General features: G+C 40.2%; 1 pseudogene; it reads right to left on the bottom strand.

The window, feature by feature from the left end:
- Positions 1-1,532: 1,532 nt before the first annotated feature.
- Positions 1,533-12,568, bottom strand: LOC102411194 (annotated as a pseudogene).
- Between the last annotated feature and the right edge of the window lie 15,130 nt (positions 12,569-27,698).

The raw sequence follows: 27,698 nt of genomic DNA, 5'->3' as shown, positions 1-27,698 counted from the left end.
TGAAAAAGACACTTCCCTTTCCCCAAATTCCAGTATTCTCTCACCTTGGGGCACAAACATGTTGGCCAAAATGGAAAGTCCCACAAGGAACATGAGAAGCATCTGGGTTAGTCGACAGCCCATGTAATTCAGTACTAGGAGCGCAAGACATCGAACTGAGATAGTGAGAGCTTCAAAGATTACCTGGAACAGGAATATATTGCTCCCAAAGTGCTGTAGATTCATAAAGATGCCAAAATAGGGTACTGTGTTTGCAAATCTGTAATGAACAAAAGAGGAGAAACACAAGCCATAAGATTAGAGCCCAGTGCTGCAGTTGATGATTATGTTGACCCAGGCAGCCAATGGTCAAGGTTGAAAAAAAAGACACAGTCTGATTTGTATAATACCTCCTTTTAAGGTCATAATTTTAAAGTTAACATAAATAATTACATGACAATATATAAGTGGTAAAAGAATCCGCTAGGCAATGCAGAAGACACAAGATACATGGGTTCAAGCCCTGGGTTGGAAAGATCCCCTAGAGGAGGAAATGGCAACCCATTCCAGTACTCTTGCCTGTGAAATCCCATGGACAGAGGAGCCTGGTGGGCTACAGTTCATGGGGTCTCAAAAGAGTCTGATATTCCATTATAGGTTAAATACAGGTTATTGAGTAGAGTTCCTTGTGCTATACAGTAGGTCATTGTTGATTATCTATGTTATATGTTGCAGTGTGTATGTGTTAATCTCAAACTCCTAATTTACCCCTCCCCATACCTTTCCCCTTTGATAACCATACATTTGTTTTCTATGCTTATGAGTCTATTTTTTGTTTTGTAAATGAGTTCATATGTATCAGTTTTTTAGATTTATCAAATAAGTGACATCATGATGCTTGTCTTTGACTTACTTTACTTAGTGTGGTAATCTCTAGGTCCATCCATGTTGCTACAAATATGTACACACACATACCACATCATCTCTATCCATTTGTCGATGGACACTTAGGTTGCTTCCATGTCTTAATTATTATAAGTAGTGCTGCCATGAACTTTGGGATGCATGTATCTTTAGAGCTTTGTTTGGATACATGCCCAGGAGTGAGATTGCTAGATCCTATGGTAACTCTACCTTCAGTTTTTTAAGTAGCCTCCATACTGTTCTCTATAGTGTCTGCACCAATTTATAATCCCATCAACAGTGTAGAAGTTTTCCCTTTTCTCCACACCCTCTCCAGCATTTATTATTTGTAGACTTTTTGATGATGAACATTATGGCTTGTGTGAGGCAATACCTCATTGTAGCTTTGGTTTGCATTTCTCTAATAATTAGCAAAGTTGGGCATCTTTTAATGTGGCTGTTGGCTATCTAAGTGTCTTCTTTGGAAAACTGTATATTTAAATCTTTTGCTCATTTTTCAATTGGATTGTTTGGTTTTTTATATTAAGATGTAAGAGTTATTTGTATATTTTGAAAATTAATCCCCTGTTGTTATATCATTTGCAAATATTTTCTTCTATTCTGTAGGCTGTCTTTCATTTTATTTATAGTTTCCTTTGCAATACAAAACTTGTAAGTTTAATCACATCCCATTTGTCTATTGTTCTAACTCTTCATTTTATTATGAGTTCCAGGTGAGTCTTTCATAATCCTTCAACTACCTCCAAAAATAGCAATTACTTGGTGTGTTTTCTTTACCTTTTATCCCCAAATCAGTGCCTCCCTCTCACAACAGTGCTATAACCTTTGAAATAAACAGATTTATGTCCCCTCTCTTTGAATGTCATCATGTGCTGTTTGAAGCCCACCTCGCAAATGACAGGAGACAGATCCTTCTACGCAGGTTGGGTGTACGGAACAAGTCAAACACAGTTGTTTTGGTCTGTGCTGCCTCAAGCTGCTCCTGCATGGTTGCTCTCAAACCCTTTAGCAACAACAAACACGAATCACTTGCCAATATAGTGCCAGGTACTGTGATGAGCATTGGCAACCAATAGGTTAGAAGAGATATGCTCCCTTTCTTTGTAGTGTAGCATATTGCGTATGTGATCACGGGTGTGAATGTGATATGAAGGAGGATGTAGGGAGTTAAGGGAGACTCCAGGAAATTAATGAACATTGAAATTTTGAATTTGAACAATGAAAATTTGAAAATGAGGCCATGGAGGAGGGCAGGGCATCCACTATAGTACACAGCCTACAGGAAGTGAACTAAAGGAATTAGTTGCACAGTGGGCAAAGCTTCTCTTCATGAGATGGCCATGAAAGGCCAGGGAACTGAGCTTGCATTCTCAACTAGCCGCCCTTGTTAGAAAAGGGTTTGTGTATCTCAATAAGGAGAAGGCAAGTATCAGTTTATTCCTTCCCTCCAACCCAATAACCACCTCCTCTTCCCTGCTCACCTCCATGTTCAGGGTTGCTTCAGCATTCTTCATTCCATTTCTGTGTGCAACTATTCGAAGTCCCTTTAAGCCCTCATCTGGTTTATTGGTGATAATCAGCCACCGAGCAGATTCCACCAGCCACCTGATGAAAGGTGAGTACACAAGTGCAGTCAGGTCTCTCTTGTTGTATGTCATATGATTATTGACAACAGATGCATTTTGCCTTCCATCCAAAATCCACCACTTCACTTGTTGGGGGTTAGGAATAGAAATTCCAGATCTATTTCACAAATATAAGGAGGATATGAGAGTGACTGCAGTGCGCTTGAAAGTTCTAGTACTAGTAAGGGACACAGACTTGGAGTTAAATTGCCTCTGCTTACTCATCAGGAGAATTTACAGAAAACTTACAAAGTTTAAGTTTATCCCTGGTATGCATAATTTCCTTCCAAACCCTGGCATGGGATCTAGCAACTTTGTGCACATAGTATATATTTACAGTATACATTCTTTTTGAAAAGAAGCCCCAAATATATCAGCGTAAAGCCTAACAGTGATTGCAGGTACTCCTGCCACTACCAGCTATGTTGATAACTAATAACCCAATTACTAATACCAATTAATAACTACTTCTTTATATCTGCCTCAGTTTTCTCATCAATAAAATGGAACAGCACTGTCAGCTTCCTTGTAGGGTTGTTTTGAATATGGAATAACACAATGAATGAGTCTGTATAGCACATGGAACTCTGCTCAACGTTATGTGACAGCCTGGATGGGAGGGGAGTTTGGGAGAAAATTGATATGTATGGCTGAGTTCCTTCACTGTTCACCTAAAACTATCACAACATTGTTTGTTAATTTGCTATTCCTCAATACAAACTAAAAAGTTTAAAAATAGTAAATAAATAAAATTGCATCATTAAAAAAAAAAAATGAGTCTGACATGGATCACATTCCCTTTCTCGCTGAACTCATATCTCTATATAAAATCTGTAGTCATCTCTCTGTGATCTCCTAAATTTAATTCTCCCTAGACTGATTTTAAGTGTGGGGGCCCAGTTATCCATAAATAAATGTTTGCTAAAATTATTTAAGGGACTGGTGAACACATGATGTAAATCACCCAACCTGCATGCCAATTATTAGTACTGGAGAAAGAACATGGCTATTTTGTCAGATTATTCTATGAATAAAGTTGTTGCGTCTTCCCTTTATTCAATTCACCTACAACAATGAAAATCATGGAAAATTTTACCATAACCTGGTTCATTCCAAAACCAAAAAGAAAGAATTAAAGTTACTTCTTTTCAAAATATTTGAGTCTATATTTTATATTAACAAAAATCATGTCAGAATAACCCTCCAACCACTATACTAAGTAAGACTATGAAGAAAGATGGCAGAGAATACCTAGAACTCCCAGGAGAAGGGTCACTGTTAGTCAATGTTCTGTTTCACAAATTGCACAGAGTAACAGATGATAGACAAGGGTTTTTAAGTTCAAACAATAAAAAAGGGTCTAAGGAATTAAAAAATGAATATATTCAGATACAATATGCATTTTCATCCCAGGTTCCCATAAGAGAGTGAGAGAGAAGGCTCATACCTTGAGGAGAGAAAGAAGACAAAGAAAGGTACAGACACCACCAGCTGCAGGGTGCGCCACTCTCGAAAGACAAAAGCCAGTCCTCCCAGCATCATCTGTCCAATACTAAGGGCACAGGCTATCAGTGTTATTACCGTGGCTTTTGACTGGGCCCTTGCCCACTCTACAACTGAAAGAAAATCCAATTGGGATATTATTGTCAGTAAGTGTGAAATTTCAAGGCCAATTTCCAGACTTAGAAAATGGAAAAGACTAAAACTGTCGACTTACTGAGCATACTGTTATTTGACACAATGGCCACAGCAGAACAGCCTGACCAGAAGCGTAGCAAGCAGTAAATGAGGAAGGTGGGAGCAAAGGCTGCACAGGTCCCAGAGATGGCTAGCTAGAGCAAACAGCACCTGAGAATCAGTTTGCGCCCAAACCTAAGAAACAGAGAGGCAGATTAGACTGTGAGAGCAATAGCAACCTGCGGCAAAAAACAAAGCCTACTCTGAAATTTAGAGAATTTTTTTTAATGTTCATAATGGTTTTGCCCTTTTTTATGATTTGGTTTTTTATTTTACTAATTTTTTACATTGTTTATTGGGAGATCATTGCTTTACAATATTGTCCTGGTTTCTGCCATATATCAGCATGAATCAGCCACAGGTATACATATGTCCCCTCCCTCTTGAACCTCCCTCCCATCTCCCACCCCATCCCACCCCTCTAGGTTGTCACAGAGCACTGGGTTGAGCTCCCTGTGTCACACAGCAAATTCCCACTGGTTCTCTATTTTACATATGGTAATATGTATGTTTTCAGGCTACTCTCTCAATTTGTCCCACCCGTTCCTTCCTTCACTGTGTCCACAGTCCATTCTCTATTGCTGTCTCCATTGCTACCCTGCAAATAGGTTCATCAGTACTGTCTTTCTAGATTTCAAGTGATTCTTTGTACCCGAAAGCTTGAAAACTCAGAAGCTAAATCAACAGTGGAGATCTCCTCAAAGTAGTATTCCTTGTCTGCAATATACACTAAGAATACCAAAACTTTATCCTCTAATCACTTGGACTTTGACACCAAGTGATATTTCATATAAAAGAAATTACAGTGTTGGAAACTGTAATATACTATAAGCTTCCATTGTACTAACATATGTATTTAGCATGGTAGAGAGTCTGTACAGCATCCAGAACACAAGAGAGCTAAAAGTGTACTTGGGTCTCTAGGACCAGACAGGCAAGGTTAAACTGATGCAGAAGATCAGTGGATCAATACTCAAAGTTGTTGAAGGTTTATTTAAGGGTCAGTCTTTGTTGAATCTGAGTTTATAAGCCTCAAGCAATGTGCTTTATCTAGAACAGAATATGAAGTGAAAGTGTTAGTCACTCAGTTGTGTTAGACTCTTTGCGACCCCATAGACTGAAGCCCATGAGGTTCCTCTGGTCATGGAATTCTCCAGGCAGGAATACTGAAGTGGGTAGCCATTCCCTTCTCCAGGGGAAAGCAGAATATAAGACCACCATAACCCTGGGAAAAGATCTGGATGATGCAGTAAAAGGATATGGAGTTTACCTTCCCCCATTAACACATCAAATACATCTACAGGACTTCCTTGGTGGTGCAGTGGATAAGAATCCACCTGCCGGTGCAGGGGGAAAACGGTTCGATCCCTACCTAGTCCGGGAAGATTCCACATGCCATGGAGCAACTAAGCTCATGCACCGTAGCTACTGAAGCCCATGGGCCTAGAGCCTGTGCTCTGCAACAAGGGAAGTCACTGCGATGAGAAGCCCGAGCACCACAATAAAGAGTAGTCCCCGCTTGCCGCAACTAGAGAAAGCCCTCATGCAGCAACGAAGACACAACCCAGCCAAAAAAAATTTTTTAATTAAAAAAAAATCTATATATGGAAAAATTCTCACTCAAACTAACTGGAACCTGGCAGAATGACTTACGTAAACCAAGGATGTAAGATACACATGTAATCAGATAGGAAGGAAAGAAACACAATCAGGTCCAGACTTGCACTCCTGGGAGAGGACTCAGAGGAAAAGTGAGATGACATAGGAGGACACCTACCCTGGGGACTGAGCAGGTCAGGCCACAGATTGGGAGTCCCAGTCCTGGGGCATATGTGAAGGAAACAGTACCCCATGGCTGGTAGGAGGGCTTGTTGTTCAGTCTGTCAATCATGTCCGACTCTTTGTGACCCGTGGACTGCAGCTTGTCAGGTTTCCCTGTCCGTCGCTATCTCCCAGAGTTTGCTCAAACTCATGCCCATTGAGTTGGTAATGTCATCCAGCCATCTCATCCTCTGCTATCCCCTTCTCCTCCTGCCCCCAATCCCTCCCAGCATCAGAGTCTTTTCCAATGAGTCAACTCTTCGCATCAGGTGGCCAAAGTATTGGAGTTTCGGCTTCAGCATCAGTCCTTCCAATGAACACCCAGGACTGATCTCCTAATTTAGGATGGACTTGTTGGATCTCCTTGCAGCCCAAGAGACTCTCAAGAGTCTTCTCCAACACCGCAGTTCTTTCTTCGCAGTCCAACTCTCACATCCATACATGACCCCTGGAAAAACCATAGCCTTGACTAGACGGACCTTTTTTGGCAAAGTAATGTCTCTGCTTTTTAACACGCTATCTGGGTTGGTCATAACTTTCCTTCCAAGGAGTAAGCGTCTTTTAATTTCATGGCTGCAATCACCATCTGCAGTGATTTTGTCTGACAAAATAGTCTGACACTGTTTCCACAGTCATATCCAACTCTTTGCAACACCATGGACTGTAGCCCACCAGGCTCCTCTGTCCATGGAATTTCCCAGGTAAAAATTTTTCCCAGAAGTGGGTTGCCATTTCCTGCTCCAGGGGATCTTCTCAACTCAGGGACTGAACCCGCCTCTCCTGCGCCTCCTGCATTGGCAGGTGGATTCTTTACTGCTGAGCCATCTTGGAGGCCCTTAAAACAAGTAGATAAAGTCATACATTAATTTGGCCACCTGATGCAAAGAGCTGACTTATTGGAAAAGACCCTGATGCTGGGAAAGATTGAGGACAGGAGGACAAGGGGATGACAGAGGATGAGATGGTTGGATGGCATCACTGACTCAATGGACATGAGTTTGAGCAACCTCTGGGAGTTGGTGATGGACAGGGAAGCCTGGTGTGCTGCAGTCCATGGGATTGCAAAGAGTCAGACATGACTGAGCGACTGAACAACAACAATAAATTTAACCAAGGAGATGGTATAGATCTGGACACTCAAAACAAGACTTTGATGAAAGAACTTGAAGAAGATACAAATAAATGGAAAAATAACCCATATTCATGGACTGGAAAATTAGTATTGTCAAAATGCACATACTACGCAAAGTCACCTATAGATTGGTTGGTAGTTGTTTAGTCGCTAAGTTGTGTCTTATTCTTGCAACCCCACCGACCGTAGCCCTCTAAGCTCCTCTGTCCATGGGATTCTCCAGGCAAGAATACTGGAGTGGATTGCCATTTTCTTCTCTAGGATTCCAATTCAGGAGTCAAAACTGGGTCTCCTGCACTGCAGGTAGATTCTTTACCAACTGAGCTACAAGGGAAGCCCCATCTACAATTATGCCATCCTTATTAAAATTCCAATGACATTTTTCACAGAAATAGAAAAAAACTATCCTAAAATCTATATGAAATCACAAATGACCCCCAAAAGCAAAGTCAATCCTGACAAAGAACCAATGTAGAAACATCCTGCTTTCTGATTTCAAACTATACTACAAAACAATAGGGATCAAAATGGTATGGTACTGACATTAAGAAAGATACATAAACCAACAGAAAGAACCAAGATTCAAGAAATTAACCCTTGATACATATTATTTGATTAAAAAAAAAACAATAATATTAAAGAGGGGACAATAAAAGTTTTCAATAATAATGTTGGGAAAATGAAATGATAACATGCAGGAGTATGAATTTGCACTCTACTGACAATATTCAAAAAAAATTCACTCAAAATGGGTTAAAGACTTAAACATTAGCCCTGAAACACTAAAAATCCTAGGAAAAAACTCTCTGACATCAGTCTTAACAATGACTTTTTTATATAATAGCTACCCAAACAGGCATGAAGGTATATCTAATTGTGGTTTTGACTTGTAGTTCCTTAATAATTAGTGCAATTAAGCACATTTTCATATTCCTGTTAACAATTTCCATGTCTTCTATGGAGGAATACCTATTGAATTCCTTTGCCATTTTTGAGTAGGTTATTTGTGAGTTTTTTCTATCAGTTGCATCAGTCCCCTGTATGTTTTGGATATTAAATCTATCAGATATGAGGCTAGCAAATATTTTTCCCATTCTGTAGGTTTCCATTTCTTTTTGTTGATCATTTGCTTTGCTATGAAGAAGTATTCTGGACATTGACCTTGGCCACAAAAGCACAGTCAATGAAAGTAAAATAAAGAATTGGGGATTATGTCGATCTATAATGCTTCTTCTTAGCTATAAGAAGCTTTTTGCCTATGTTTAGTTCAAAATCTTTAGGTTAGTTATAAATCCCCCTTTTCTTCACCAAATTTTCTATTCTCGACATCTGTCATAATCCCATTTCCTCACAGAAACTGAAAAAACCCTATTACCCTATGTGCATCTAAAACTGATCAATTAGCATTTTATCACGAATCATTGTAAAGTGTTCAGTCATAAGACTGGTCAACATGAACACTCTGATATAGTTTACAAATTACATTCAGGGTGATACATTCAGCATTCACAATTTTCACTGGAAGGTTAAATATGTTAGGCTTATAGGTAGGGGATAAAGGTTACTTAGAGTCTCCCATTCCACCTATGAAAGACTTGAGTATCTGGCTGCCGTGGTTGTCTCTTACTTCAGGATGGACAGTGCCAGGCACAGGATTAGCCAAAACACTCATACCAGAAATTATGACACTTGAGGTCTATAGATTAATTTCCTTATGATTTCAAATATTACCTCTAAAGAGCCTTTTCATGAGATCAAATGGCCAAATTATAACCACAATTATTTCTTAATGCAATTCAGGGCCACTTCACTAAGCACCCAGGTTTTCTAGAAATGCCTTCTAATTACAGTGAGACACGTGAGGCATGCAAGGCACAACTTCCCAGGTGGCACCTGGGAACCTGCCTGCCAGTGCAGGAGACTTAAGAGACACCACTTCGATCCCTGGGTTGGGAAAATCCCCTAGAGGAGAAAATGGCAAACCCACTTCAGTATTCTTGCCTGGAGAATCCCATGGGCAGAGGAGCCTGGTGGGCTACAGTCCACAGGGTCACACAGAGTCAGACACGACTGAAGCAACTTAGCACACACACATGCATGTGAGGCACAACAATCAAGGTGGGAACCCACAAGATTTTGGCTCACTGATTCCAGTGGGAACTTAACACAGAAGCCACGGCAAAGGCTGGCAATGCTGTTCTCTATATCTGTGTCTTGAAATAGGCTGAAACTCCTGTCTTGAAGCAACTTCCTCTTGCTTCTGATAAGTAACTCTTCCTCATATTTATAGATGAAGTATTATGATACCTCCCCTCTAAACACTGTTCTGAAATATCCTCCAGATCTTGTGGAGATGACATTTCTGTGTCCAATACACAGAGCTCTGTGGCAACAAAATGACATCATCACAATGAGCTTATTCTAAACTTCCATCTACAGCTCCCTGGGAACCAAGGCAACCCAGCACAGTGTAAATTGGATATGCGAGGAATTCATAAAGATTTCTTTATGAAGCAGTCATAAACTGTGGGCAGCAGTGATCTGGAGAAACTCACCTGTCTGAGAGATGGCCATATATGAAGCTTCCCAGCAGCATTCCAGCCATGAATAGGGATTGAACCATTGATTTCTGTGACTGATGATCACATACTAGGTCCCACTGGAAGAGAAGGAAATCAGCCCAGAGGAGCTTCACATGCTTGCATGCTCAGTCATGAACTGAGCAACCCCATGGACTGTAGCCAGCCAGGCTCCTCTGGGGGAATTTTCCAGGCAAGAATACTGGAGTGGGTTAGCCATTTCCTACTCAAGGGGATCTCCCTGACCCAGGGATTGAACTTGCATCTCTTGTATCTTCTGCATTGGTAGGCAGATTCTTTACCACTGCACCACCTGGGAAGCCCTGAGGTGTTCCACAGAATCTTATAATCCCTCAATAATCAACACTCTGATAGCCCTCAGTGAACACACTCTCTGGTTTCCTTTACCACATTTACTCATCTGTATCATTCAAGTCACTTAAGCATGGTTTTCTCTGGAAATCTTCAACTAAATCTTCTAGATTACATCAAGATCAATCTTTCTATTCACCTAGCACAGCATACGTCAGTGGTTCTCAAACCTTGCCACACATTGTAAACACTGGGGTTGGGGGGGCGGTTTGCCACCAGGGTTTTGGCAACTGGTGCCAAAATTCATGGAGAAGGCAATGGCACCCCACTCCAGTACTCTTGCCTGGAAAATCCCATGGATGGAGGAGCCTGGTAGGCTCCAGTCCATGGGGTCGCTAAGAGTCGGGCACGACTGAGTGACTTCACTTTCACTTTCATGCATTGGAGAAGGAAATGGCAACCTACTCCAGTATTCTTGCCTGGAGAATTCCGGGGACAGAGGAGCCTAGTGGGCTGCGGTCTATGGGGTCGCACAGAGTCGGACACGACTGAAGTGACTTAGCAGTAGCAGCAGCAGCCAAAATTCATACTGATGCCTGAATTTTACACTTAGAGTGAAATACACTCTGATTTGTTTCCCTGACAAGTAGCCCAAGTATTTTTTTAATTAATGCAAATATTTCCAATTTGCAACTAGGCTGAGAACAAGTGACTAAGAATAATTTTTCACACATTGTCTGATCAACTATCTTCACACTTGGTTTAAAGTTTTTCAGTACTAAAATTCATGCCTAGTTGGTTGATTTCACTGGTGTCCATTGAAATGTAAGTGCTTGGCAGTTAAAAAGATAATCACCATTTGCTGAAAGATTGAAGGAGAGTTACTATCTACTCAGTAACTGAAGATTTGAGCCATGCTTATGAGAGGGTAACAGGCAGGAAGGCCAGGGGTCTCCAAACAGAGGAAATAGGCTTCAAGTGTCATTTTTTTTTTTTTAATCTCTCTCTTAAGCGGCAGGAGGAAACAAACTAGTGATATATTTTTTCCCCTTCTCCATACAAATTTAAAAAGAGGTTTCTCTTAAAATACTGTGTTGCCATAATGACACCTGGTTCCACCTGAACTTAACTTTTCTCAAATCTTGAGCTAACCAATGCATTTTTCTTATGGAAATGTCTGTCTTAAGCTATGTTAATGTACTATGCATTTACCCTGGACTCTATCTTCCAGTCGGTTCCACCTAAAAGCTCAGATTTAGGCTCAGAATCAACTTGACAAACCAGTATGTTATAATCAAACCCATGTTATATTCAGACATTGTTCTCCTAGTCTATGTAAATGAAACTTTTTGTATAATCTAATCTGCCTTTCTCCAAGATTCAAGTCAATCATTTTATGGCCCAGGATGACTCACCTGGTGCCAAGATTATCTCAAAATGCATCTTGTGGGTGAGGGGCCTAGTGCTATTCTCTGAGTTTTGAGACATTTTCTTTCTTTCATTAACAGACTGCTAGTAACTATATAACATCCAGCTAAAGACTAGCAGGGGGGTACTCTTTCTGCCCCCTTCTGATGTCTATGTCAGAAGCTTTCTCTATCCCTTTTATACTTTAATAAAACTCTATTACACAAAAGCTCTGAGTGATAAAGCCTCGTCTCTGGCCCTGGATTGAATTCTTCTCTGGAAGCCAAGAACTCCGGGGTCTTTCGTGGCTCAGCAACAACCTCTCACTTATTTTATGTTTTTCTAAACACCCAGACATTTTTTCTAAAACACCCAGGGTAGACTGCGGGAGTTGGTGATGGACAGGGAGGCCTGACATGCTGCAGTTCATGGGGTCGCAAAGAGTCGGACACGACTGAGTAACTGAACTGAACTGGCTGAAACACCCAGAACATATGCTGACAAGAGGCAAATGGGGCCTTTACCTCAGTCATGATGGTGAAGAAAAACAAACTGTGGTCAAACACCCAGCCGTCCACACAGGGCTCCGTGTCCAGGTCAGTCATGTTGGGGAAGGTCCCATTCAGGTGAAGGAGCTGCCACTGGGGATGGAGGAAGCGACGACATTTCTCTGGCTTGAAGTTTGAATCCAGTGGGATGGAGATTCTCAGCAGGACATCAGGGCTGAGGATCCCAGTGTCATTATCAGAGACAGTGGCATTATCAAGAATGTGGACCCAGCAGCGATGACCAGGAATGGCTGCAGTGAAGTTCTCCAGCAGTGAGTGACAGACTACTATCATGTAAAAAGGAAAAGTTAAAGCCATCTGAAGTATCTGGAATTTCCCCAGGCCACCAACTTTATCTAGAAGCTCCTCAAAGGCCATTCTGAACAGGTAATCCTCAAGACAATGCACAATGACTTTAAGAATATAAGTTCAATGGAAGAAAAAATTTCCTTTCATAAATCACACTAGCCTATATAATATCACAACAGTTTCTCATAAATGGCTACCATCCCCTCACTACTGCAATAGAGAAGTAGAGACAGTTTCCCCAGTCCTTCTCAAATCACGAGGCATTATTTTTTTTAGTAAAGTCATAGAGAAAATAATTTACCAAAAATACTTCCAACTGTTGCCAGTGAACTCTGTTTAAAGGTTTACTCTTTGAACATGATTATACTCACTCTGTAAAGCCAGCATTGGACTTTGGCATGTACATGGTATCTAAATAATGTAAAAAAAAAAAAAAAAAAAAAAAAACCCTGCTACACAGCTTTCAATCATTTCCAGAAGATGGAATTTGAGAGACACAGAAGTGAACTGCTCTAACACATACCATACAAACTCTCCAGCAACACAGGAACACAGCCCTGACCTCCAATATACAGGCTGCCCAAGTTACTACAAAACCATAGACATCTCATAACTTGTTACTAGACAATTCATTGCACTCCAGAGAGAAGAAATTCAGCTCCACCCACCAGAACACTGACACAAGCTTCCCTAACCAAGAAACCTTGACAAGCCACCTGTACAACCTCACCCACAGTGATGAACTCCACAATAAAGAGAACTCCACAAACTGCCAGAATACAGAAAGGACACCCCAAACTCAGCAATATAAACAAGATGAAGAGACAGAAGAATACCCAGCAGGTAAAGGAACAGGATAAATGCCCACCAAACCAAAAAAGGAAGAGATAGGGAATCTACTTGATAAAGAATTCTGAATAATGATAGTGAAATTGATCCAAAATCTTGAAATCAAAATGAAATCACAGATAAATAGCCTGGAGACAAGGATTGAGAAGATGCGAGAAAGGTTTAACAAGGACCTAGAAGAAATAAAAAAGAGTCAATATATAATGAATAATGCAATAAATGAGATCAAAAACACTCTGGAGGCAACAAATAGTAGAATAACAGAGGCAGAAGATAGGATTAGTGAATTAGAAGATAGAATGGTAGAAATAAATGAATCAGAGAGGAAAAAAGAAAAACGAATTAAAAGAAATGAGGACAATCTCAGAGACCTCCAGGACAATAGTAAATGCTACAACATTCAAATCATAGGAGTCCCAGAAGAAGAAGACAAAAAGAAAGACCATGAGAAAATACTTGAGGAGATAATAGTTGAAAACTTCCCTAAAATGGGGAAGGAAATAATCACCCAAGTCCAAGAAACCCAGAGAGTCCCAAACAGGATAAACCCAAGGTGAAACACCCCAAGACACATATTAATCAAATTAACAAAGATCAAACACAAAGAACACATATTAAAAGCAGCAAAGAAAAAACAACAAATATCACACAAGGGAATTCCCATAAGGATAACAGTTGATCTTTCAATAGAAATTCTTCAAGCCAGGAGGGAATGGCAAGACATACTTAATGTGATGAAAGAAAATAACCTACAGCCCAGATTACTGTACCCAGCAAGGATCTCATTCAAATATGAAGGAGAAATCAAAAGCTTTACAGACAAGCAAAAGCTGAGAGAATTTTGCACCACCAAACCAGCTCTCCAACAAATACTAAAGGATCTTCTCTAGACAGGAAACACAAAAAGGGTGTATAACCTCGAACCCAAAACAATAAAGTAAATGGCAACGGGATCATACTTATCAATAATTACCTTAAACGTAAATGGGTTGAAAGTGCCAAACAAAAGACAAAGACTGGCTGAATGGATACGAAAACAAGACCCCTATATATGTTGTCTACAAGAGACCCACCTCAAAACAGGGGACACATACAGACTGAGAGTGAAGGGCTGGAAAAAGATTTTCCATGCAAATAGAGACCAAAAGAAAGCAGGAGTAGCAATACTCATATCAGATAAAATAGACTTTAAAACAAAGGCTGTGAAAAGAGACAAAGAAGGACACTACATAATGATCAAAGGATCAATCCAAGAAGATATAACAATTATAAATATATATGCACCCAACATAGGAGCACTGCAATATGTAAGACAAATGCTAACAAGTATGAAAGGGGAAATTAACAGTAACACAATAATAGTGGGAGACTTTAATACCCCACTCACACCTATGGATAGATCAACTAAACAGAAAATTAACAAGGAAACACAAACTTTAAATGATACAATAGACCAGTTAGACCTAACTGATATCTATAGGACACCCCAAAACAATGAATTTCACCTTTTTCTCAAGCGCACACGGAACCTTCTCCAGGATAGATCACATCCTGGGCCATAAATGTAGCCTTGGTAAATTCAAAAAAATTGAAATTATTCCAAGCATCTTTTCTGACCACAATGCAGTAAGATTAGATCTCAATTACAGGAGAAAAACTATTAAAAATTCCAACATATGGAGGCTCAACAACACGCTGCTGAATAACCAACAAATCACAGAAGAAATCAAAAAAGAAATCAAAATTTGCATAGTAATGAATGAAAATGAAAACACAACAACCCAAAACCTGTGGGACACGGTAAAAGCAGTCCTGAGGGGAAAGTTCATAACAATACAGGTATACCTCAAGAAACAAGAAAAAGTCAAATAAATAACCTAACTCTACGCCTAAAGCAACTAGAAAAGGAAGAAATGAAGAACCCCAGGGTTAGTAGAAGGAAAGAAATCTTAAAAATTAGGGCAGAAATAAACGCAAAAGAAACAAAAGAGACCATAGCAAAAATCAACAAACCAAAAGCTGGTTCTTTGAAAGGATAAATAAAATTAACAAACCATTAGCCAGACTCATCAAGAAACAAAGGGAGAAAAATCAAATCAATAAAATTAGAAATGAAAATGGGGAGATCACAACAGACAACACAGAAATACAAAGAATCATACGAGACTACTATCAGCAATTATATGCCAATAAAATGGACAACGTGGAAGAAATGGACAAATTCTCAGAATAGTACAACTTTCCAAAACTGGACCAGGAAGAAATAGAAAATCTTAACAGACCCATCACAAGCATGGAAATTGAAACTGTAATCAGAAATCTTCCAGCAAACAAAAGCCCAGGTCCAGACGGCTTCATAGCTGAATTCTACCAAAAATTTAGAGAAGAGCTAACACCTATCCTACTCAAACTCTTCCAGAAAATTGCAGAGGAAGGTAAACTTCCAAACCCATTCTATGAGGCCATGATCACCCTAATACCAAAACAAGACAAAAATGCCACAAAAAAATAAAACTACAGGCCAATATCACTTATGAACATAGATGCAAAAATCCTTAACAGAATTCTAGCAATCAGAATCCAACAACACATTAAAAAGATCATACACCATGACCAAGTGGGCATTATCCCAGGGATGCAAGGATTCTTCAATATCCACAAATCAATCAATGTAATACACCACATTAACAAATTGAAAAATAAAAACCATATGATTATCTGAATAGATGCAGAGAAAGCCTTTGACAAAAGTCAACATCCATTTATGATAAAAACTCTCCAGAAAGCAGGAATAGAAGGAACATACCTCAACATAATAAAAGCTATATATGACAAAACCACAGCAAACATTATCCTCAATGGTGGAAAATTGAAAGCATTCCCCCTAAAGTCAGGAACAAGACAAGGGTGCCCACTTTCACTGGTACTATTCAACATAGTTTTGGAAGTTTTGGCCACAGCAATCAGAGCAGAAAAAGAAATAAAAGGAATCCACATTGGAAAAGAAGAAGTAAAATTCTCACTGTTTGCAGATGACATGATCCTCTACATAGAAAACCTTAAAGACTCCACCAGAAAATTACTACAACTAATCAATGATTACAGTAAAGTTGCAGGATATAAAATCAACACACAGAAATCCCTTGCATTCCTATACACTAATAAAGAGAAAATAGAAAGAGAAATTAAGGAAACAATTTCATTCACCATTGCAATGAAAAGAATAAAACACTTAAGAATATATTTACCTAAAGAAACTAAAGACCTATATATAGAAAACTATAAAACACTGGTGAAAGAAATCAAAGAGGACACTAATAGATGGAGAAATATACCATATTCATGGATTGGAAGAATCAATATAGTGAAAATGCATATACTACCCAAAGCAATTTATAGATTCAATGCAATCCCTATCAAGCTACCAACGGTATTCTTCACAGAGCTAGAACAAATAATTTCACAATTTGTATGGAAATACAAAAAACCTCAAATAGCCAAAGCAATCTTGAGAAAGAAGAATGGAACTGGAGGAATCAACCTATCTGACTTCAGGCTCTACTACAAAGCCACAGTCATCAAGACAGTATGGTACTGGCACAAAGACAGAAATATAGATCAATGGAACAAAATAGAAAGCCCAGAGATAAATCCACACACCTATGGACACCTTATCTTTGACAAAGGAAGCAAGACTATACAATGGAGAAAAGACAATCTCTTTAACAAGTGGTGCTGGGAAAACTGATCAACCACTTGTAAAAGAATGAAACTAGACCACTTTCTAACACCATACACAAAAATAAACTCAAAATGGATTAAAGATCTAAACGTAAGACCAGAAACTATAAAACTCCTAGAGGAGAACATAGGCAAAACACTCTCCGACATCACAGCAGGATCCTCTATGACCCACCTCCCAGAATATTGGAAATAAAAGCAAAAATAAACAAATGGGACCTAATTAAAATTAAAAGCTTCTGCACAACAAAGGAAACTATAAGCAAGGTGAAAAGACAGCCTTCAGAATGGGAGAAAATAATAGCAAATGAAGCAACTGACAAACAACTAATCTCAAAAATACACAAGCAACTCCTACAGCTCAATACCAGAAAAATAAATGACCCAATCAAAAAATGGGCCAAAGAACTAAATAGATATTTCTCCAAAGAAGATATAGAGATGGCTAACAAACTCATGAAAAGATGCTCAACATCACTCATTATCAGAAAAATGCAAATCAAAACCACTATAAGGTACCATTTCACGCCAGTCAGAATGGCTGTGATCCAAAAGTCTACAAGCAATAAATGCTGGAGAGGGTGTGGAGAAAAGGGAACCCTCTTACACTGTTGGTGGGAATGCAAACTAGTACAGCCACTATGGAGAACAGAGTGGAGATTCCTTAAAAAAACTGGAAATAGAACTGCCTTATGATCCAGCAATCCCACTGCTGGGCATACACACCAAGGAAACAAGAACGGAAAGAGACACGTGTACCTCAATGTTCATTGCAGCACTGTTTATAATAGCCAGGACATGGAAGCAACCTAGATGAATGGATATGAAAGCTGTGGTACATATACACAATGGAGTATTACTCAGCCATTAAAAAGAATACATTTGAATCAGTTCTAATGAGGTGGATGAAACTGGAGCCTATTATACAGAGTGAAGTAAGCCAGAAAGAAAAACACCAATGCAGTATACTAACGCATGTATATGGAATTTAGAAAGATGGTAACAATAACCCTGTATACGAGACAGCAAAAGAGACACTGATGTATAGAACAGTCTTTTGGACTCTGTGGAAGAGGGAGAGGGTGGGATGATTTGGGAGAATGGCATTGAAACATGTATAATATCATATATGAAAAGAGTCGCCAGTCCAGGTTTGATGCACGATACTGGATGCTTGGGGCTGGTGCACTGGGACGACCCAGAGGGATGATATGGGGAGGGAGGAGGGAGGAGGGTTCAGGATGGGGAACACATGTATACCTGTGGTGGATTCATGTTGATATATGGCAAAACCAATACAATATTGTAAAGTTAAAAAATAAAATAATCATAATAATAAATAAAAACTATAAAACATTAATGGAGGAAATTAAAGATGTTATAAAGAAAAAAAAGAAGTGAACTGCTCTATGATGTTTTTTCTTCTGGGAAGAACAGAAAACAAGTACTTGTATAGTACTGAATTTAGGTTAAAATCATTTTTTAAAATGTAATCCTTTGTTTTTAATTAAAGCAAAGCACAATGTGTGCAATTGCTACCTTTTGGTAACCAATATTGTGCTTCAGTTTAAATCACACCAAGAATTCATAATAATATTAGATTCCTTGAAATATATATACAAGAGAAAGGCAACTGTAAGCTCTATCAGGATCCATTTTCTCAGATTTCTTTATTCATTTACAGAATATATTAGAAGACCTTTTATGTGCTAGCAATTAGAATCTTCATTATTTATTACATAATTATGAATTTTCCTCTTTATACCTCGTGTGTATGTTTGTAGTAGTCATTCAGTCATGTCTGCTTCTTTGCAACCCCATGGACTGTAACTTGCCAGGCTCCTCTGTCCATTGAATTCTCTAGGCAAGAATACTGGAGTGGGTACCCATTCCATTCTCCAGGGGATCTTCCTGACTCAGGGATCAAACCTGGGTCTCCCCCATTGCAAACAGATTCTTTACCATTTGAGCCACCAGGGAAGCCTGGTAAAGCTCCTCAATATTCATACTTCATACTCACATTATAACAGCTATTCCAGGTTTCTTATACTTGCAGCTTGCATGCCATAACTTTCTAAGCCTTTATAGTTTTAACTGAAATGCTCAGTGAGATTATTGCAGATTCATACGCAGTTGTTGTTGTTTTGTTTAGTGACCAAGTCATGTCCAATCTTTGCGACCCCATGGACTGCAGCCCGCCAGGTCCCCCAGTCCCTCACCATCTCCCAGAGTTTGCCCAAGTTCATGTCCATTGAATCAGTGATGTCATCCAACCATCGCATCTTCTGCCATCCTCTTGCCCTTTTGTTTTCAATCTTTCCCAGAATCAGAGTCTTTTTCAGTGAGTCAGCTCGTCATATTAGGTGGCCAAGGTATTGAAGCTTCAGCTTCAGCATCAGTCCTTCCAATGAGTACTCAGGGTTGACTTCCCTTAAGATTGACTTATTTGATCTCCTTGCTGTCCAAGGGACTCTCAAGAGTCTTCTCCAGCACCACAGTTTGAAAGCATCAGTTCTTTGGTGTTCAGCCTTCTTTATGGTGCAACTCTCCCATCCATACATGACTACTGGAAAGACAATAGCTTTCACTATACGGATCCTTGTCAACAAAGTGATGTCTTTGTTTTTTAATATGCTGTTGAAGTTTGTCATAGCCTTTCTTCTAAGAAGCAAGTGTCTTCTAATTTCATGGCTGCAGTCACCATCCACAGTGATTTTGGAGCACAAGAATCTGTCACTGCTTCCACTTTTTTCCCTTCTATTTGCCATGAGGTGATGATGGGACTGGATGCCATAATCTTGGTTTTTTTAATGTTGAGTTTTAAGCCAACTTTTTAACTCTTCTCTTTCACCCTCATCAAGAGGTTCTTTAGTTCCTCTTCACTTTCTGCCAGAAGAGTGGTATCATTTGCATATCTGAGGTTGTAGATATTTCTCCCACCAATCTTGATTGCAGCTTTTAACTCATCCAGCCCAGCATTTCGCATGATATACTCTGCATAAACTTAAATAAACAGGATGACAATATACAGCCTTATCATACTCCTTTCCCAATTTTGAACCAGTCAGTTGTTCCATGTAAGGTTCGAACTGTTGCTTTTTGACCCATATACAGGTTTCTCAGGAGGCAGGTAAGGTGGTGTGGTATTCCCATCTCTTGAAGAATTTTACACAGTTTGTTGTGACCCACACAGTCAAAGCCTTTTGCATAGTCAATGAAACAGAAGTAGATGTTTTTCTGGAATTCCCTTGCTTTCTCTGTGATCCAACAGATGTTGGCAATTTGATCTCAGGTTCCTATGCCTTTTCTAAACCCAGCTTGTAAATCTGAAAGTTCTCGATTCAAGTCTAGCATGAAGTCTAGCATGAAGGATTTGAGCATAACCTTACTAGCATGGGAAGTGAACACAGTTATCCGATAGTTTGAACATTCTTTTTTTTTTTAATATAAATTTATTTATTTTAATTGGAGGCTAATTACTTTACAATATTGTATTGGTTTTGTCATACATCAACATAAATCTGCCACAGGTGTACACATGTTCCCCATCCTGAACCCCCCTCCCTCTTCCCTCCCCATTACCATCCTTCTGGGTCAACCCAGTGCACCAGCTCCGAGCATCCTGTATCATGCATCAAACCTGAACTGGCTTTCTTTAGCACTACACTTCTTTGGAATTGGGATGGAAACTCAAATGCAGTACCTAGATATAATATAAGGAGAAACTGCCTAGGTTTCATCCAATTTCTTCAAATAGTTATATTTGAAAAACTATAATATAATGTCACAACTAAGATATTGATACTGATATAATCTAAAGAACTTATTCAGAATTCCTCAGTAAATTCATTGTAGTTTGTGTGTGTGTGTGTGTGTGTGTGTGTGTATTTAGTACTGCCTATAAAGAAGACTGAGCGCTAAAGAGCTGATGCTTTTGAATTATGGTGCTGGAGAAGACTCTTGAGAGTCCCTTAGACTACAAGGAATCAAACCAGTCAATTCTAAAGGTAATCAACCCTGAATATTCATTGGAAGGACTGTTGATGAAGCTTAAGCTCCAATACTTTGGCCACCTGATGCAAAGAGCTGACTCACTGGAAAAGACCGGATGCTAGGAAAGATTGAAAGCAAAAAGAGAAGGGGGTGACAGAGGATGAGATGGTTGGACAACATCACTGACTCAATGGACATAAGTTTGAGCAAACTCTGGGAGATAGTGGAGAACAGAGGAGCCTGACTTGCTGCTGTCCATGGGGTTGCAAAAAGTCAGACACAACTTAGTGACTGAACAAGTCTTCAGTCCTATCGGGTAACTGTGCCAGATAGACTATTCTTGGTTGGCAGTATTTTTCTTTCAGGGCTCTGAATGTATTATCACTCTGTTTCCTGGCATATAGGGTTTCTGCTGAGATATTCACTCATCAGATCATTGGGTTTCCCTTGTAATTTGCAGGCTTCTTTTCTGTTGCTGCTTTTGAGAGTCACTCTTTGTTTTTTATTTTTGGCAGTTTTATTGCAAGGCGTCTTATAGAGGATCTCTTTACATTGAGTTTGCTTAGTAACTTTTGAGTTCATGAACTTGGATATCCAAATCCTTCCTCAAATTTGGGAAGTTATCAGCCATTATTTGATTAAGTAAGCTATCTTGCCCTGTTCTCCTCTATTCTCCTGGAACACCAGTAATTGTCAGGTTGTTTCTTGTGAAGGTATGCCATATATCATGTAAGTTTTCTTCACTCTTTTTCCTTTGTTCTCCTCTGACTGGGTAATTTCAAAGTTCCTGTCTTCTAGCCCATAGACCCTTCCTTCTGCCTGGTCCATTCTTCTGTCGGTACTCTTTACAGCTTTTTTAATTTCATTCACTGTATTCCTCAGCCTCAGAATCTATATGGTTCTGTGTGTGTGTGTGTGTGTGTGTGTGTGTGTGTGTGTGTGTGATTTCTGTCTCATTTTTAAGCTTCTCATTTTGTTTGTGGGTTATTTTCTGGATTTTAATGAATTGTCCTTATGTGTCTTCTTATAGCTGATTGACTTCTTAATAAAAAGCTATTTAGAATTCTTTTTTGCTAAATTGCAGATCTTTACATCTTTGGGGTTGGTGACTGTAAAATTATAGTGGTATTTTGATGATGGTGTCATGTTTCTTTGACTTTTAATGTTTCTTGAACTCTTGTAGTTCTGTATTTGCATTTGAAGTCACATCCTTCAGTGTTTACTGTCTACCTTTGGGAGAGAAATACCTTCTGTCAGCCCTGCTAGTGATTCTGAGGCTTTCTCAGATCTTCTTTTGATACACCTGATCCACGCTTCTTGTTCTTTCATAAGAGAAGAATTCTTAAGCTGGTAAGCCTTCTCTTTATCCTGCAATACATCCTGCTGACAGCCTCCATCTTGCTTTCTCATAGGTGACACTTTACAAAGATGTAAAGCTCAAGTTTGTGATCTCTCTCTGGTCTGAAATGTTGGGCTGGCTTTCTGGGCATGCTCACTAAATGTCTGCCAAAGCTTGCTCTTGCCTCTGCTGTCAGGAGCACACACAGGGAATCAGTCACAGGATGAGGAGTGTGTAGTTAAGGAGCAAAGTGCATGAGGGTTCCTGTGGACCAGTTAGGAGAATCTATAGGTGACTCATTCCCTGCAGCTTGTGGGTACATTTCCTGATGAAGTCTGAAATACAGTTAGTAGGATCTGCATCCCCTTTTTTAAACTTTATTTTTATTTATCATTTATTTATTTTGCAAGTTGAGGTACATGGGTCTTCCTTGGTGGTCCAGTAGTTAAGAATTTGTCTGCCAATGTAGGGGACACAAGTTCAGTTCCTGGTCTGGGAACTAAGATCCCACGTACCTCAGAGAAACTAAGCCCATGAGCCACAACTACTGAGCCTGAGCTCTACAGCCCCCACTCCACAACAAGAGAAGCCACCACAATGAGAAGGCCGCATATCACAACTGAAGAGCCATCCCCACTCCCCAGTCAATGAGAAACCCGTGCACTGCAACTGGAAAGCAACCCCCACTCCCCACTCACCCCAACTAGAGAAAGTCCTTGTGCAGCATCACAAACAGCACAGCCAAAAGCAAAAACAAATAAAAATTCAAAAACTGAGGTATAGTTATATACAACATTATATAAGTTTCAGATGTACACATAGTGACTTATGATTTTTAAAGATCATATTCCCTTTGTAGTTTTTATAAAATACTGGCTATATTCTCTGTGTTGTACTATATGTTTGTTGTTGTTGTTCAGTGGCTAAGTCGTATCCAACTCTTTGTGACCCCATGGACTGAAGCACACCCGGATCTTCTGTCCTCCACTCTGCCCTCCAATCTCCTGAAGTTTGTCATAGCTTTCCTTCCACAGAGCAAGAGTCTTTTAAAGGGACTGAAGACTAGCCCAGAGAAATAAAGCTGAAAGAGTTCATCACCACAAGCCTGTCTTACAAGAAATGCTGAATTAAGTTCTTCCAGCTGAAGTGAAAGGACTAACTGGTGACATGACCACCAAAAAAATATGAAAATATTCAACACGCTGGTGTGGGTAAGTATATAGTCCAATTCCAAATACTCTAATGCTGTAATATGATGGTGTGTTAACCACTTAATTCAGATTTAAAGGCAAAAGACAAAAGTATTAAAAATAATAATACTTACAATGATACATTAATGATGACAAAAGAGTAAATTATGATATCAAGCACATAATACAGGAAGTAAAAGGATAGTTTTTTTGTATGCAATCAAAGTTAAGTTTCTATCAGCATGAAGCAGACTGTGTATCTATGCTGCTAAGTCATTTCAGTCGTGTCCGACTCTGTGTGACCCCAGACGGCAGCCTACCAAGCTCCGCCGTCCCTGGGATTCTCCAGGCAAGAACACTGGAGTGGGTTGCCATTTCCTTCTCCAATGTATGAAAGTGAAAAGTGAAAGTGAAGTCTCTCAGTCGTGTCTGACTCTTAGCAACCCCATGGACTGCAGCCTACCAGGCTCCTCCGCCATGGGATTTTCCAGGCAGGAGTACTGGAGTGGGGTGCCATCGCCTTCTCCGTGTGTATCTGTAAATAGTTTAATATAAGCCCCACAGGGTGTGCTGCATGCTAAGTTGCTTCAGTCATGTCTATCTCTTTGCAGCCCTGTGAACTGTAGCCCACCAGGCTCCTCTGTCCATGGGATTCTCCAGGCAAGAATACTGGAATGGGTTGCCATTTCCTCCTCCAGAGTCTCTTCCCGACCCAGGGAATGAACCTGCGGCTCCTGCATTGCAGGCAGATTCTCTACTGCTGAGCCACCAGGGAAGCCCTAAGTCCTGGGGTAACATAAAGCAAATACTACAGTAGATTCACAAAAGATAAGGAGAAGGATATCAAAGCTTGCCACTATGGAAAATCACCAATTCACAAAAGAAAGCAGAGAGGAGGAAAGGAACAAGAAACTACAAAAAAGTGAGACTAGGATGGCATTAGTAAGTCTTCAACTACGAATAATTGCTCTGTATGTAAATGGATTAATTCCCCAATCAAAAAATCATACAGTGATCACATGAAATGGCCAACACAAGGGGTGGAGATCAACAGCATGTTCCAAAGTACTGAATCGGTCAAACATAGAAAGACATGATTGAGTGACGGAAAAACAAGAAAGAAGGGAGCATCTGACTATTCAGACACCTGGGAGGGGAAACCTCTGTATGGTCTCCTAAATACAATAAGATGCTATTAGGGCAAACCATGGGTTTCCCTGGTGGCTCAGATGGTAAAGAATCCACTTATAATGTGGGAGGCCTGGGTTCGATCCCTGGGTTGGGAAGATCCCCTGGAGGAGGGCAAGGCATCCCACTCCCGTATTCTTACCTGGAGAATCCCCAAAGACAGAGGAGCCTGGCAGATTACAGTCCATGGGGTCACAAAGAGTCAGACATGACTGAGTGACTAAGCACAGCACAGCAGAGGGCAAATCAGTATCTTTAATAATGTTAAGAAACTAGTTCTGCATAATCATAAGTACAGGACACCAGCCAAAGAGCATTCTAAAAGAACATCACTAGGGTCAGATCCGGGCTGTAAGATCTGAAAATCTTTTCAATGTAACAAATAAAGTGAAACTACAAACAAGAAAAGATGCTAAGCCTAATGACCAGTGGCTTAGAGCCAAATCACCTTGGAAGTCCCTCTCTCCAACCAAAAATCAGTCCATCTATTATCCAAATTATTTAACCTCAGCTGGTTTAAGGATTTGTGATCAACACTGCCAGTTATCCCCCAATATTCATTTTGTCCATAATACAGAATCTTGGCCTCCCGGAAGAAAGGCTGCATTTCACATTCTCTCTGGCAGAGAAGTGTAGCCATATGAAATCCTTAGCAGCAGTGTTTTCTAGACAATGGGATGTGAGGAGTAATGTGCACACATGAATAGATGCTCAACATCGCTAATTATTAGAGAAAAGCAAATTGAAACAACAGTGATGTACCACCTCATGCTGGTCAGAATGGCCATCATTAAAAACTCTACAGATAAATTTCGGGAGAGGGTGTAGAGAAAAAGGAACCCACTTACACTGTGGGTGGGAATGTCTACATTGGGGCAGCCACTGGGGAAAATAGTATTGAGGTTCCTCTGAAAATTAAATATAGAATTGTCACATGATCTAGCAGTCACACTCCTGACCATGTATTTTATTTTTATAAAAAATAAATTTTAAAAGAAAGAAGTAATGTGTACCACCTCTAGGTTATCTTTAAAGAGATGTGCCCTTTCCCTTGGAGAAGGCAATGGCACCCCACTCCAGTACTCTTGCCTGGAAAATCCCATAGGTGGAGGAACCTGGTAGGCTGCAGTCCATCAGGTTGCTAAGAGTCGGACACGACTGAGGGACTTCACTTTCACTTTTCACTTTCATGCTTTGAAGAGGGAAATGGCAACCCACTCCAGTGTTCTTGTCTGGAGAATCCCAGGGACAGGGGAGCCTGGTGGGCTGCCATCTATGGGGTCACACAGAGTTGGACACGATTGAAGTGACTTAGCAGCAACAGCAGCAGCTCTTTCCCTTCACTTTTGAACCCAGGCAGCCTATGTTCAGAGGAAGATTGAGGACATGAGGAGAAGGGGACAACAAAAGATGAGATGGTTGAATGGCATCACCAACTCAATGGACATGAGTCTGAGCAAACTCCGGGAGATAGTGAAGGACAGGGAAGCCTGGCATGCTGCAGTCCATAGAGTCACAATGAGTCAGGCACAACTGAGTGACTGACCAACAGCAAGCCTACCTTCCAAAAAAAGCAAACAAAAACCTAGGTTGTTTTTTATTTATTTTATTGATGTATAGTTGATTTACAGTGTTCTGTTAGTTCCTGCTGTACAGCAGTGATTCAGTTATACATACATATGCATCTTTTTCCGTGTTCTTTTCCATTATGGTATATAACAGGACACTGAATACAGTTTCCTGTGCTACACAGCAGGACCTTGTTGTTTATCATTCTATATATACAATAGTTTGGGCTTCCAAGGTGGCTCAGTGGTAAACGATCCACCTGCCAATGCAGGAGACCCAGGAGGTGCAAGTTTGATCCCTGGGTCAGGAAGATCCCATGGAGGAGGAAATGGCAATCCATTCCAGTATTCCTGCCAGCATAATCCCATGGACAGACAAGGCTGGCAGGCTACAGTCCATAGGGTGGCAGAGTCAGACACAGCACACGCGCATCCAATGGTTTGCATCTGCTAATCCCAAACTCCCAGTCCATCCCTCACCCACCTCCCACCCCCACTGGCAACCACAATTCTGTTCTGTATGTCTGTGAGTCTAAAAACCTCTTGATCATCGTTACTATATGTATTATATTGCTGGTGGTCCCTACTTGCTCCTCCACCATCTAGGATGTTGTCTTCATCATCACGATCTGAAATGATTCCCTCTCCTCTCTGCATTCTACCCGCCTGGAAGGGAAGAGCCACAATTTTAAAAGCTGCCTTCCCATCCAATGGAGAAAGAAATGGCAACCCACTCCAGTACTCCTGCCTGGAAAATTCCATGGACAGAGGAGCCTTGTAAGCTACAGTCCATGGGGTCACAAAGAGTTGGACATGACTGAGTGACTTCAATTCACTTCACTTCACTTCTCATCCAAAACTCTTAACACTGTGCTCCACTGCCCTCTAGCTGTATTTAACATAATCATTGAGTCACTTTACTGACTGGTCTGGAGGCAGGGTGTGGAAAGGGCCACTGGAGCTCCAGGGGTCAGTGTGGAACAAGAACAATATACAAACAGGAGTATTCTCAGAACCTAGGAAAGGAGAAATCCTGATTATTCCCTCTACCACCTGGCTCCGGACTCTGACCACACCTTTAGTGAAAAAGACTGAAAGTCTATGTCATTGGAGTGCAAAATAACCATAATTCCTCACCTAAATTTCTGATAACATCACCTGCATTGTACACAGATTGATGGAGCATCCACAAAGTGCCAGGCAGAATCTGTCTCTTGTGACCAAGGCAAGCAAGATCTTTGCTCTCAGAGATTTGTGTTCTTTTTTTGAAAAACATTGTTATTTATTCTTCTTGTTGTTATTTTATTTATTTTTATGTTTTGGTCATGCCCACGGGAAGTTGATTTCCCTGATAGCTCAGTTGGTAAAGAATCCACCTGCAGTCTGCAACACACTTGGGAATCCTTCGACTCCACAGTATGTAACACATAAAGGGATTATTATTGTTATCTTCAATT

This window comes from Bubalus bubalis, chromosome 5 (genome assembly GCF_019923935.1).
Source record: "Bubalus bubalis isolate 160015118507 breed Murrah chromosome 5, NDDB_SH_1, whole genome shotgun sequence".
Taxonomy (NCBI): domain Eukaryota; kingdom Metazoa; phylum Chordata; class Mammalia; order Artiodactyla; family Bovidae; genus Bubalus; species Bubalus bubalis.
This window is presented reverse-complemented; position numbering and strand designations above follow the sequence as displayed.